At 29.1% G+C, this 15,663-nt stretch overlaps 1 long non-coding RNA gene across 1 annotated transcript; it reads left to right on the top strand.

Moving 5' to 3' along the window:
* The first annotated feature begins 1,425 nt into the window (after window positions 1-1,425).
* On the top strand, window positions 1,426-9,247 carry LOC135927436 (uncharacterized). The gene is made up of 3 exons (XR_010572085.1): window positions 1,426-1,551; window positions 8,890-8,962; window positions 9,050-9,247. It is a non-coding gene; the product is annotated as an uncharacterized LOC135927436 (long non-coding RNA).
* Window positions 9,248-15,663: the final 6,416 nt, after the last annotated feature.

Raw genomic sequence — 15,663 nt, 5'->3', positions numbered from 1 at the left:
CATGCAAATCATCCATCTTACACACTAAAATATATAAATATACTTTTTAAGCTAGTGTTGTTAAAAAGCCCGATACGGGTCGAATTTTAAAAACGACTCGATTAAGATTATAACCAAAATAATAAATGTGTAAGCGTTATTTTGATCATATACGGCAGTTAGGTTTGCGTCTTTTTACTTGTCAAAATCTTGAGTCTTACACGATATTATTTTGGCTAAAATCTTGCCGTTTTTTAAATCGACCCGAATTTTTTTTAACACTCTTTAGTTAGGGTAATGATTTATAGCCTTTGAACGTTATAGATTTTATTTTTATTATCTGTTTTATTAAAATATTAGCGTCGTCCCTTATCTACAAAAAAAAAAATCATTTCCAAGTAGCGCCTGTGGCTCAGTTGCTATCTATAGACGTTGATTGAGAAATCACTTAACAAACCTCGATCTGGGTTCGAATCTAACAAGGACAATATTTCTTTTACTTCTGAAGCCAACTGGGTGGTTCTGATACGGGCAAATTATGTATAGAATATGGGAAGTGACTAAAATAAAAATGGGTCATATTTAGAAAGTCGACGGTCCTATCTTTATCGAGGACCGCAGTCCTGGCCGGTCTTTTAGTAATTTTTAAGTTTGCCTTACTATTCAATTCATAAAAATTTTTTGTGTATATTTTATTTTATATATTCTATTCTAGAGGAGTTACCTTATTTGTTTTTATGATTCACTTTCCTTTTTTTAGTTCGTTATTTTGCAATTGCTGTACTATGAAAACGATAAGTGTGTCAAAAAAAAAGCGATTTTACTTTTAAAATGAATATTTGTAGTATTTATTACGGGAAAACGTATATATTTAAAAAAAAAAATTAAAAGACCAATCATTCAGCCTTTTCATTTAGGACCACGGGTTGGGCCGGTTTTATTTGAGCACCATGGCCTGATCCGCTTGTATCGGGCCATATATATATATATATTTGGACCGAAAACAAGACCGTGACCTTCACTAATCTTATTGCTATTTAAAAAAAGTCTTTGCTTAGCAAATTGTACAACACTACATATCTTTTACACATTTATTTATAATTACGTATTGAAAAAAATAAAATAGATATACTTTTATATTTAATATTTTCGCAAACAAGATGTTTTTCGTAAAATAAAAAAATTTAAACTAAACACCTTAAACTGGAAGTGATCCGATACATTTACCCTTTGCACAGACAAATAGGAATATATTATTCCCCTTGTAAAATTGACTTCCTCTGCGCTCTTTTCATTTCTATCAGTAGCATCTCTTTCTAACTCGACTTTTCGAAAAGTAAATATTTATGATTTTTTTTTGTTGTTATTATTAAAATTATTATAAAAAACTAATATACATAGTTGGCATAAAAAAAACTTTTTATTAGCTGCTTATATTTACCAACACATATATATATATTTTGTATATAAAGCAACCATTTTCATTCAAAACTATTTTGGACAATTAATTTTTCAAAATTTAAAAAAGACATATACCATTATTTTACTCTGTTTTTCTCGGGAACTAGGAAGGTAAAAAAGAAATTATGTATTATTTATAGCGGAGGCCCGTAGAGGTTTTAATTCTAAATCGGACCCGGGTTATATATATATTTTATTTTGTCATTTTCAAACTCGACCCGGGTCTTTGCCTACCCAAATTTTTTCAAATTTTACTATTTTACTCGTGCCCGCGGATCCATGGTTCATACCATTTTTCTTTTAACCTAAATATTATTATACACTTATAGCGTTTTATACCTTTTAAAAGGCAGTATTTTGAACGTTAACTTTCAAAAGTAGTGCTCTACAGTTACCTCTTCGCAATTTTTTTAAGAGTAGCACACTATCGTTACTTTCCAAAAAGGAGCGTTAAAGCAGGGGTTTGACTAAACTGCGAAAGCTAGTGTTTTTAATTGGTTGGTTGTGTAGAGCCCAGACCCGGGGTTTGGGTCGAAAATATCGACTAAACCAGCTCTGAGCATGAACTCCGAGCTCGACCCTGGGTCCAGACCCGGGGTTCAGACCCGGCACAAAAACCCATTATTTTTTAAAAAAATAATGAAGAATTTTATTTAAAGAATATTATTATTTTATAAAAAGTAAATCTATATTATATATATCAATTTTGTGTAAATTTGTGAAATCATTATTTAGGCTCTGCATACATAGGCAAATCATGTCAAAATTTTGTTCAACCATTAGGGGAAATGTGCCATAATGGCCATGTTTGAAGACTGGCCATCACCCTTTAACTTTTTATCTATTGGACCGATTTCTCTCAAAATTGGTCAAAATGTGTATATGTTATTAATACTTAAATTAGTGTATAATTAATTTTTATATACCTAAAAATTGAAGAAATATATAAGATTGGTCTTTTGCAAGTATTTCATATTTATAATATAATTCTTAAATAATATGTTATAGCCAGTAAATACATTTCATCGAAGCTTTTATTGTGAATGTCGTTTATCGCGAATGTCATTTATCGCGAATAGATTTTATAGCGAAACCTTTATCGCGAAACCTTTAAAGCGAATACATTACCGCGAATACAATATAGCGAAACAACTATCGCGAAGATATTATAGCGATAATTGCTAATAATGACTAATTTATTTCGAAACATTTTTTTATAATTATATTAATTGAATAAATTTTTTTTAAAAATAGGATTGTGACGATTTTGCACTCAATTTTGAATTATCTTATGATATTTATGCCTATATAGAACTCTTATGCTAAAGATAGGCCTGCCCCCTTATCCAAAAAAAAAGTGTAAGATATGTAAGAGTAAATAAATAAACCCCGGTTTCACATGTATTTTAATTTCATTTTATTTGAAAATAATGAGTGAAATTGCTTACAAATTGAGTAGAAGCGTTTAGAGGTGTTTTCGTAAAAACACTGTTATTTAAATGAACCGGTATATTTTTTAAAAATGGTGAAAACTATTTTACGTTTTTTAATTTTTTTATATTGTTTAGTTATACTTGTGAAATAAGCAAAAATATAAAACTAAAATAATTTATTATCAAATGATTTATTTCCATAATAATTTTTTGGAAAAAAACAGATGGAAGGGGGAATGAAAATATAGTTTTTATTTTTTAATAAGGATAAATATTTATAAATAAAATATACGGATGTAAAATAAAGTTATTTATAGTATAAATATTATAAATATATTTTTTTTTTGAATTCCATCTGGGAAAATAATTTTTTATAGCTTAACATTTTATTTTTTAGTGATTTTTAAAAAATATCAAAAAGTAAATCTATTTTTAACTAAAAAATAAAGAATATACATTATTGTATTCTAATTCTAAATAGATTGTTTTTTCACTGCGTTGAATCACTCCTTTCCAGAATGCAATTATCTGGCCGTCCCTTATTCTCTTCTCTGCTTAATTGTTCAGGTCATGAGTTTCTCGAAGCCATTCCGTCTGTTAATCTGCAATTAAAATTGGATAAAAACGAGCTCACACATGCGATCGGTATCCGATTTGTCTTATTACCCAACCCCACATATGTTCAGGTTGCGGTTCTGCAGTTTTGGGCAATGGTAGACATAGTCTTCATTGTCGCTCATGTAAAGGTCGAATTGTAAGACATAATCTATGCAATTCTATCATCCTTAGAGCTCTTAGATCCGCTCAAATCCCCTCCTCTCTTGAACCATCCGGTCTTTTCAGATCTGATGGGAAACGGCCTGACGGAATTTCGCAAATTCCTTGGAAACGCGGTCAATTCCTGGTCTGACTACTCTTGCATTGATCCACTCGCTCCATCAAATCAAATAGTCAATATACTCGATAAAAAGGAGACACTCAAAATAGCGAAATATTCTGAAATCTCTCAAGAATATATTTTCATCCCCATTATTTCTACCCTTACTACTTTTGGGAAATATGCCTTATCCTTTTTCAAGGAACTCGGCTCCCACATTCGTCAACTAACCGGTGAACCCCGCGAGGGCTACTTCTTAAGGCAAAGGCTCGCCATCGCAATACACAAGGCTAATTATATTAGCTTCATAGGCAGTCTCATCCCAAAAGATTATCCTTCCTAACCTCAATACTTTTTATAAGACCGTCACAAACATATTCTCCAATATTATATTTATTTATTTTTTAAATGTTTTTTTTATAATGATTTTTATATAACATATTAGATGAATTTCGATTTTGAGATTACAAATTAAATACTATTATAAAACCTTATATATTGTCTTATATAAAAATATAATTTAAAATCTGAATAATAAATCTTTTTTATTTTCATTTTCATTTTTATTTTATAAAATAAATTTAAAATGCTTAGGTAAAATTTTTTATATATTATCTTTTATTTGTAGTGAGATCCATTTTCCTATGATATAAATAACTTATAAAAAATTAAATTTTTAGATATATTCAATAATAAAGAAATATACATTAATAGTTGAATTATCTTTTATCTCATAATACGTTTAAATCTTTTAATATAATTATATTAAAGATATTAATAATTAAATTTTAATTTCCAATAATATTAAATCCGCAAGATGGCGTATTATTATTTTATAAAAAATTTAAAATATTTTTTGTTTTATTATATTGTATTATTACTTAAAAAGTAAGCTAAATTCCATATCTTATCTATCATTCAAAAAATTGCAAGAACAAATATAGGTTTTTATAAATTACATATGATCACATTTTAATGGGTAAAATAAGATAAATTAATTTTTTTAAATAATTTTTGCATACTTTCTATTGATATTTTTCCTAAATAGCCAATTTGTTTTTATTGCCATTATTACAATAAATGAATAAGATATCACAGAAAAATTTTATCGAACATATAATGTTTGTAGATTATTTACACCTAGCATAAAAATGTATAAAAATTTACCATTTTTAGGGGAAAAATATAATTTAGATAAGGGATTCCGGATATTTTAAATGGCGTTATATTTTATTTGTAAAATGATATATTGATTTTTAGGAAAGAATGTAGAGGGGGGAGGGTTAGGTGTATTTGTTCAAATTTTCAGTTGATTTCTAAAGACTTTGATTTGCTATTCTGAGATATAATAACTTGGGGTTTTAACGTAGGCTAATATCTAATGAGAATTGTTGGTGGGTTAAGCGTCGATGTATTTCTTTTTCTATAAATTTTGGTTTGTGAAGTTAATCATTATAGTAATATAATTTGATTGTTTAAATGACCATGAAAATGGTCTTTAAGTGTTGCTGAGTTCAATAATACAAATAACATTGAACTGGATGTTATAAATTATATTATGAGAAAGTTGAAATACATTATAAATGCTTAATTATTATTTTTCCATTAAGCAAATTTTTTTATAAATATAATACTGTAATATCTTCATCAGCTTCAATTGAAAGGTTATTTAGTCTTGGTAAAATGCTATGTATGCCAAAATGGCAAAGGTCTAATACTAAATTATTTGAAAATTTTGATTATCTTATAAAATAATAAATCTATTTAAAATACTCTTTTACAAATTAATATTTCAACTCCCATTAAAAATACTAGTCTCCCTTCCCTATCTATAAGAATGGGCTATTACTGATATTAAAATCCCTGATATATTAACTCATCATTAAATATTTTATTAATTATTGTAAATATTCATTCTTACTAAATGAATATGTTATGTTCTTCACAAATGAATAGTAAAAACTATATTTTATAAACTATTCTAATTTGATTTTGATATTTTGAAAAAAATACTAGTATCTATATCTAAGATTAATTTTTTCACATCTGTATCTAGATTCTTAAGGACCTACCCATGTAATATTTTTCTTACGTGATTATCCATTTCTGATTGAATATATTAAGATATATGACGACTAGAAAAAAATCTATTGTTATTGAGGTAAAAAAAAGGTAAATGAATGAATGGCATCATGTGAAATATTTATATAAATATGATTTTAATTATATAAATATAAATTAATCATTTACTATAATATTTAGATAAATCAAGATAAATAATATTTAAATTATTTTATTTAAATAGTAACTTGGTATTATTGAATATCATTTGACACATAATAATATTTTATATAGTAATATTAACAATATACTTTACCGGCATTATTTTGTTTTAAATATTATACATAGCCCTCCACCATGCGTATTATGATAATTCAGCTTATTAAAATGAATCTTTAATGTTTCAGGAGTAAATTCTGATATATAACATTTTTAAATGATTATATTTTTTTATAATAGTATTAACACGCCAACTTGCGGATTTAATATTAGCGGAATTTAAAATTTAATTATTAATATCTTTAATATAATTATATTAAAAGATTTAAACGATTTATTATGAGATAAAAGATAATTCAACTATTAATGTATATTTCTTTATTATTGAATATATCTAAAAATTTAATTTTTTATATTATATCATAGGAAAATGGATCTCACTACAAATAAAAGATAATATATAAAGCAGCTATATTTAAAATAGATTTCGTTATTAAAAAAATGTATATATCTTAATTTTAATTAATCTCAAAATTTTTATTGTACTTCACAGATATTTTTTTTAAACCGAAGACCATTTTCTGAGCTAACTATTCATTTTTTTTCAATCTTAACGTTTCAGTTTTATACCCGAACAATTTAGTATTTTTTTTTCTAGGAAATTAAGTCTTTTATCTTGGCATTAAGAAATTTCTGAACATTCAATATTTTTTTATGATCGTTTTATAGTGCGCACAAATTGAGCGTTTCTAACGCTGCGTTGCAAACGCAACATTTTAAATAAGTTTTTAAAATAAAGGATTTGTCTTTTGAAAATTATATTATCGTCTGCGTTCTTTTTCTTTAATTTCTAAATATTCCTTTTTAGGATATAAGTTAGATATTTATATTACATTTTACATAATATTACAAACCAAATAATAATAAAAAGTAATGAAAAAGCAAACCTATTTGAGTTTTTTAAAATGGTTGCTAACGCCAAACTGTAATTTTACCAATTTGCACGAGGTCATTTGAAATGCATTATTTCCGCTTGAAACCCAGCGTTTGAAACGCTCAATTTGTGCGCACTATTAAGCAGCCTCTATGACAGGGTTTTCTCTGGATGCCCCCCCCCACTCAAAAACCTATGCCTATCCCCCTAAAAAATTCTAACCACCTTCGGCGGCGATCTTTTTCATTTTTAATTAACCCTTTTAATTATACTGGTACTTTCATAAATTTTAAAAAGAATAACTTAAATTATTTTAGTTCTACTATCAACTATCAAAATATTGTGAATATATCCCTCCATTTACAATTAAAGCATTATTATAACATATAGTTTGGCCTGAATATGAGTTTGCTGAGAATGTCTAACCCTTTTAAATTACATTTAAAGGGATGGGGGAAAGTTTTATTCGGAAAATTATGTCTATGATTGTTTGCAATATATAGATTTGGTCGATGATCAGCAATATAATTGTATTGTAATAGGTCTACAATAAAAGTATTAATTTTTATAACAATATATTTTGTCCTATTTTATCATAAAATTTAATAGATACCCCCCCCCCTCCCAAATAAATTTATCCTACTCCCCTCAATAAAAATAGGATGCAAACTGTTCCTAACCCTCCCCCTCCCGTTCATGTAGAGGTTGGTTTTAGGTTATAGTAATGGCGTTATGTTCGAGGGTTGATTTATTTAACGCGGCGTTATTACAAAATTAAGACAATAAATAGGTATAATTTTATAAATTGCGATGCGTTGATAAAAAAAATAGGCGATACGATTATAAGAATAATAGCAAATTCGATAAAAAGGTAATGATTTTTCTTAAATATTATATATAATAATTATCCCTATTTTAGCTTTATCTTAAATTAGGAATCAGCTGTAATAACGCAACGCTCGAACATAACATTAATTAGACCTTAAGGACGTGTCATAGGTCAGCTTAATTTGAATACTTAATTAGAAAGTATTTGATTCGAGCACACCCTATTTTGGTTTATTTTAAGTATTGGCAATTTTCTTATTTTTTTTCTCGTTTTTTTTTGGTTGTTTTCTTTCGTTTTTTTTTGCTAAAAACTTTTCTTTTGCTTTTTTTTGGCTATTTAACCGGCTAGGACACGGCCTAAGAATTTATTCTGAGTGTTTAAGGATTTTTATTTCTGAGCATTACAAATTTAAATATATTTAATTTACCTCTTTGATATGGCGCAATTCTGATTGCATAAAGATATTATTTTCTAATCGCTTAGAAATACACCTATATAAAATCTGGTCATTCAACATAAACACCCTCAATTTTTAATGTGAATATAAGGAAAATTAACAATTGTACAATTCTAAACAGTATTTTTATGCATTTGTCTCTGACACAGCTGGTTATTATGGCGATAATGCCCTAAGTTTCTTACAGGCTCTTAAGAAAAAAAAGGTTTCCATCCATTCTCAGAAAGATATAAACCTTTGAATTTTTTTTAAAAGTAACTACCTCTCTAGTACCATTGCGTATAGCTATATGGAACTAATTCATGGTTTAAATTATTTGGAAAAAATTATTTTAATGAATATATTTTATATTTCCTAATAAAAATTACCATGGTCACTAAACCTTTTAAAATGATTATTATTTTTAAAAATTTTTGATACTTTTATGATATTCTTATTTTAGTTGTTATCCTGTAATTTTATCATGTGGCATATTTAAATTCCCGTTATCATCTTTATTCCTATTTTTCAAAAATAAAATTAATTTTAAAGATAAAAAAATTTTTATTAAAAAGGTTTCGATTTATCTTAAAAAATTGCATTTAACATTTTTTGTTTATTAAGGAATATTATAACATTTTTAAAAAAAAAAAAATCTAGCCAATTATTAACCAACTCAACACTCGCGATAAGAATGAAATATTTCACTTCAATACTCCTACTTTTTGTAGTGGTAAGTCTCACTTTTAACATAAATTATTAGCCAAATTAAATTAATTAAAAAGAGATCGATTAATTACATCATTTATTTATTTAATAGGTTTTGGCGGCAGCAGTGTTACAAAACGCTAAAGTGAGTGCTCAATTTGGTGCAGTATTTCTTTATGATTTCGTAAAGAATGAAGTTTATGATAATAATAAAATTGCTTGAATATTGAAGATTTGTTTATTCTTTTATATATATAATTAATTTTGTAATTAATTTTAATCCATTACATTCTCATACTTTTTAAATAAAAGAGGCCAATTCATGCATTCTATTAGATAAACCCTGGTTACTTACACAGGAAGAGTGATATATTATTAAATTTCATTTTTTATTATCCATATTGATAAAAGTTTCACTAATTTCAATAACGTAACTTTTTATATTGTTCAATATATAAGGGTGTATCCTGTCCTGTATGAAACAGCCGAAACAGCCTAAAACGTAAGAAAATGACAAACAAAAAATGAAACAAAAGAAAAATAACAATGCCGTCAAAAACTTACAAACCAAAATAGGGTATTCTAGTTCGAAAGCTGTATCTTAAGTTGAATAAAAAACAAGGTCTGACCAAGACTCTGTCGAAGCACTTTAATTTGTCAATTTTTCTTTTAGCCCTAGAAATCACTCCTAATAAAAGGGCCAATGAAAATGGTCAGATGAGATGGCGCAATTCTGATCCTATATAAAATCCGGTCAACATAAACTTTCTCAATTTTTACTGTTAATATAGGGAAAATTAATAATTGTACTATTGTAAACAATATTTTTATGCATTGCCTCCATAGATAGTTATTATGGTGATAAGGTCCTAAGTTTCTTATATAGATTCTTAAGAAAACAAAACTTTTCCATCGATTCACAGAGAGATATTAACCTTGAATTTTTTTTATAAAATAACTACCTGTCTAGTCCCATTGTATATAGCTATATGGAACTAATTCATCGATATTTTAAATATTTTATATTTTCTAATAAAAATTACCATGGCCACTAACCTTTTAAATGATTAGTTTTAAAGATTTTTGATACTTTTAAGATATTCTTATTTTAGTTTTTATATCATAAAATTTTATCACGTGTAATATTCAAATTCCCGTTTTCTCTTTATTCCTATTTTTCAAAAATAAAAAAATATTTCTATAAGGCCATTTCCAGGCAGAACGTTCTTTTTTTCAAAGCGGTTTTTGGGTAATGTTACTAGTGTTGTTAAACGGCTCGTTTTGAGCCGATTTTTAAAAACTAACTCACTACTTCATCCAGAAAAATATTACCCAAGTATGAAGATTTTGCTTATAAAAGGAACAAAGGTCTAGACATATATTATCAAAATATTGAGAAAACCAATAAAATTATAACGGACCCCAAGGAACAATTGGCTATATGAAGACCATTACATGAATCTTTATAGAACGAGGTGATCACGACCAACATGTGATTATCCTTTCAAACCACCCAATCGGTACCTAAGCAATAAAAATATAATCAATACCATTATAAAAGATTAAAACGCATAAAGCTGTCTGAATCGATGGTATCTTTGCGGAATTCTGATAGATGCTGATCTAAGAGCTAGTCTATTGCTTCCCCGTTTTAATGAGATATAGAATACAGGCAATTTCCCAGAGGAATGGATGACTTCGATAATACTAAATTTCCCTAAAAATAAGAACCCGAATAGCCTGAAGGACTACAAAGGTATTGCACTAATCCCGGATACCCAAAATGTTCACGTATATTATAGCAGTCAGGATCAAACCAATCTTCGATATGAACCTCTCAATGGTCATCACATCGTATAGGAAGAGTAGAAACACGACTAAACTAACTATTGGCGCTTAAGGTTATTCTGGAGAAAGCTAGAATCCATAAGTCCCCCATTCATAAAATCACAATCATTTAAGGCCAACAAAGGGCTGAAACAAGATTGCATTCTATCACCTATGTTATTGTAATAATGAACGATATTCTGAATAAATCCTTCAAACAAGAATATGCTCTAAACACTCTGGGTCAATAACACGATAATAACATACACAACTCTCTAATTTTTCAATTCTATGTAGATGATGGATGCATTTGCGAACTCTGAGTAGCTAAGAAATCTCCTGTCATTGTTTGTTAATACTTGCTATGAATACGGATTAAAGGTTAATTACTCGAAGACAAAGTTAATCGCTTCCAATCATTTACATCTAACACAGACCCCTTTAACTTTGATGATAATGTGGTAGAAACGGTGTCAGATTTTTAGTACCTAGGAACCAGAATAATGTCATTAGGCACCACAATATGCCAGATCCCGATGCCATCAGCTGACGAAATAAATATAAGACTCTTCAAATCCCTAATTCTACCCATCTTAACATACGAATTAGAGACGCGGCAGGACACTAAGAGCAATATAAAAGCATCCCAGACCTTTATAAACAAATGTTTAAGAAGAATTACTAAAACATACCACCCATCAAACTCAACTCTCTGGAACAGGTGCGACATCCTACCTATAAACGACTCATTCCTTTGAGAAGATTAGAATTACTTCGTTATTGCTTAAGACATTCACAAGAAAATATGAAATTTTCGTCCATAAAATGGAACCCAGATTATGGGAGGCAGAGAACACCCAAATACTATTGGCTGGCAAAATGTATGAAAGACATGGACTTGATCAATTGTTAACAGATTTTTTGGCACTCAGCAAAAACAAAAAACATCTAAAGGAACATCTATAATACATGCTTAAACATGGTCTGAACTAGAGCAGAAATCGTTTATTTCCTCTCCTCTTCTCCCGGGTTGAATGACAATTTATGTTTCGGCACAGGTTATATTGGAATTATGTAAAGAATGAAAAAGGGTGAGGGTGATGACCCTCCCCCCTCTATTACTCCTTTCCTTGTCATTTTCCATAGAACCGTGAATAATTATAATGATAGGGATTCTCGTTCACTATAATAATGATAATGTGGTAAACATAATGAGGATCCCGAGCATCACTTGCTTAGTGCAGATAAGGATTTATGGGGGCATACGATATTGACTCTAGTGAACGACAAAAATCAAGAAGGTAAAAAGTAGAAGGAAACAGGAAAAAATCAAACAAAACGATATTAAGCTCCTTAGGATAATGGGTTTCAGGGAACTCTCCAAAATAAACAATATCCACATCAACTTTATCTCTTTTTTTTAGTTTTTTCGCTATTTTAACACGCTAGATGGAAAAAATAAATTTGATAGAAGTAGTATTACTTGCATCTTGTGATCTCTGCCTTGTCTATGTTTTAATGTCAACTAAAAATTAACAGTGTAAACAATAAAGTAGAATTATATACATGCAATTTTTAGGGATTTACCGATATGTTTTATCGGATCGGGCCGATATTTCACCCATTTTATAATTCGGTTATCGGTCAATATTATAAAATTTTCCGATCCGATAAAAAATGGCGTTTTTAACAAAAATAAAATGGTATAAAATTCTTTTAAAAAGTTATATCTAAAATTATTTATTTTTATAAATAAAATCGCAATCTATTTTTATGTTTATTTTTTTAATAATAAAATTAATTAATTAACATTCTGCCATATTGTTATTTTTTTGCGCATTCTATTTATAGTGTGCGATAATTTCTTCAGAATCTCTTTTAGTGAAGCTGGTGATATTGACAGTTACCATCGCCGCAGGCTGACTTCTGATAATTTGGAAATTTTGGTTTTTCTAAAAAGAAACCTTCGGTATATTAATGTTAAATATTATTTAAATATTTATTTCAAATTTTATAATATATTTGTTTATTACTTATTATGTATATAAATGGTATTACTTATTATATAAAAGTAATTTAAAAATAAAAATATTTTATATACCCATAGAATTGCAATTGAATTGAATATAATCAATAACTGATCATTATAATATATTTAAATGATATATATTTAATTATTTAGATTATAGATGTTATACTGGTTAAGGGAGCAAGCTATAAAGCCTAGCACTAAGGAAGATAATGGCAAAGTATACGAATAATAAGGAGTTAAATAAATAAATATTAAAAAAAAGTTGATTGACTTTTGATAAATAAAATAATAAATAAACGGGATGATTTTGTAAAAAAATAAATATATAAGCGCGAAAAAAAAAGCGATTATTATTATTTTTATGTACGATTTCATATTTTAAGGAAAGAAAAATAAAGAAATAAAATTATCTATTTTCGTGCTTCAAGAGAAAAGAAATATTGTAGTAAAAAAAAGTTGTTTTGATATTATGTTTTGATATAGGTGACCCCGACGTATTACGGGAAAAAGAGAAAATTGGAAAACATAGTAGAAGGTTTTAAAAGAATCAGAAAACCAGTATTTTTAACATTGGAAAACATAAAGAAGGTTTTAAAAGAATCAGAAAATAGTATTTTTTAAATTAGAAAACATAGTAGAAGGTTTTTAAATAATCAGAAAACCAGTATTTTTAAAATTGAAAAACATAGTAGAAGGTTTTAAAAGAATCAGAAAACCAGTATTGTTAAAATTAGAAAACATAGAAGGTTTTAAAAGAATTGGAAAACCAGAATTTTTAAAAATAAAGAAAACGTTTGTAGTAGAAAGTTTTAGATAAAAGATAGAAAACCAGTGTAAAAAAAAAAGCAAAAAAAAGTTTTAAAAAAAAAGGAAAACCGGATTAATAAACTTCGTGTACGGCATACAAAATATATGTATAGTTGCATCTTTAGTTTGTTTACAGTATTTTATTTATTAACGTTGCAAATAGTTAAACTCTTTATATTAAAAGTATTAGTTAATTTTATCTTTTGTAGAGAAAAAATGAAAACTTTTAAATTTATAAAGTGTTGGGAATTACAATATAATATTGTGGGAGCATTAGTCATATTAGTGATCTGGATGTGTAGTTTGATTTGGGGAAGAAGAGTTAAAAAGAGTTGTAGCGTGAGAATAAAGGGCCAGACATTAACAATAGAGGGGCATAATGGAGAGGAGGATGTTATGGGAAAGGTAACATGGTTGATGGTTCAAGAATTAATTAATGGATGGACAGAGAGTGAAGTAGATAAATTTATAAGTAAACCTGATGGGAGAGATGCATATAATGATAACAGATTGGGACCTTATAGGGGACCAATGAAGAATTCTCAGGGACGGAGAGGAGGAATAAGACCCAGTTTTGATTCGAGAGTGAAGGGAAGAATGAATTGTTATAATTGTGGAAGACAAGGACATATGGTCAGAGATTGTAGGGAGGAAAAGTGTTTCGAATGTGGTAGATTTGGTCATATAGCCCCTTATTTTCCAGGAAAACAAGAGAAATTACGATGTGCGGGTTGCGGAAGATTTGGTCACAATAAGGAAGAATGTAATACGGGAAATTATAATGCTCGAGGAGGTTTTCCCCAGAGAGTAATTGAACCAAATACTTCAACTGTGCGAACCATTGAGGATGCCAGAGTTGGGGGAAGAGGAGTATTTCCGGAGGGAGTTGAAGATCGAACAGTGGAATGTTTTCGATGTCGAGAAAGGGGACATGTGAAAGGGATTGTGCTAATTTGTGACTATATGATGGTAAAAAAAATGATACATGGGGCCAAGAGAGTGGGTTATTGGAAACAAACAAAATATATTCACGAGGACAAAGAAATATAATTGGGAATGTAAGGATGATACAAGACGAGGTAGTACAAGATCCTTGTCCTAGAGTAATAATAGACTTCAATGGGAATAGGGTACCTTTGCTATTTGACACGGGAGCAGCTATTTCAGTAATGAGTTATGCGAGATATAGGAGTATTTGGCCCGATATAATGATAGCAAATGAAGGCTTGTTAATACGACAATTCGATGGGTCGCAAATAGCAGTAATGGGAAGAGTGGAAATAGAGGCAATGACGGAAGGAGGGATAGAGGTTTTGAACTTATGGATTATAAAAAGGAGAGTAGAAGCGGTATTGGGGTGGGATTGGATCACCAGAATTGGTCCATGGTATATTTTTTGGGGGGTATTTGCGTGGTGGGGGGTTTTCGTTCCGATGGTGAGTGATGATATATATATATATGGGAGGAGGACGTGTGAGGACGTGGAAGTATTGCCCGGAATTGAGAACATGTTCAATTGGGAGCGGGAGGGAGTTGAGGAAATGAGGGGAGAAATTAGGGATGGAGGTCGGGGAGTGAGGTTTAGGAATGAGGGAATCCGGAGAGATAGTTATAGTGGAGAGGTAAGCGGAGAGTGGGGAAGGGAAATGGAAAGGAATAATATCATAAGAGGGATTGGAGCGAATAAGTTTAAGGGGGAAATAGGGGCGCATAATCCTAAGGGGAAATAGAGAATAATTATAAAGGGAAAATAGGGAATAATTCCACGGGGAAATAGGGGCGTATAATTCCAAGGGGAATAATTCTAAGGGAGAAATGGAGGCGTAGTATTCCAGGGAGAAGTAGGGGCGAGTAATAGTGAAGAGAAGATGGGGGCAGAAATTTGTACAAAGGAAAGGGAAAAAATAATTGTAAGGGGTGGGTAGGAAGGAATTATAAGGGAGAATTAGCGGTGGGAAGTTATGGGTATGCGAGTAAGGAAAAAGACAGACAATGGGAGGGGGAGATCCAGGAGACAACCGATAATGAAACGAAGAACGGGAAAGGGAAGTTACAGGATA

The sequence above is a fragment of the Gordionus sp. m RMFG-2023 genome, chromosome 3, assembly GCF_954871325.1.
Source record: "Gordionus sp. m RMFG-2023 chromosome 3, tfGorSpeb1-WG-v2, whole genome shotgun sequence".
Classification (NCBI taxonomy): Eukaryota; Metazoa; Nematomorpha; class Gordioida; order Chordodea; family Parachordodidae; genus Gordionus; species Gordionus sp. m RMFG-2023.
Note: the sequence above shows the minus strand (reverse complement) of the source record. Positions and strands in the feature narration are given on the sequence as shown.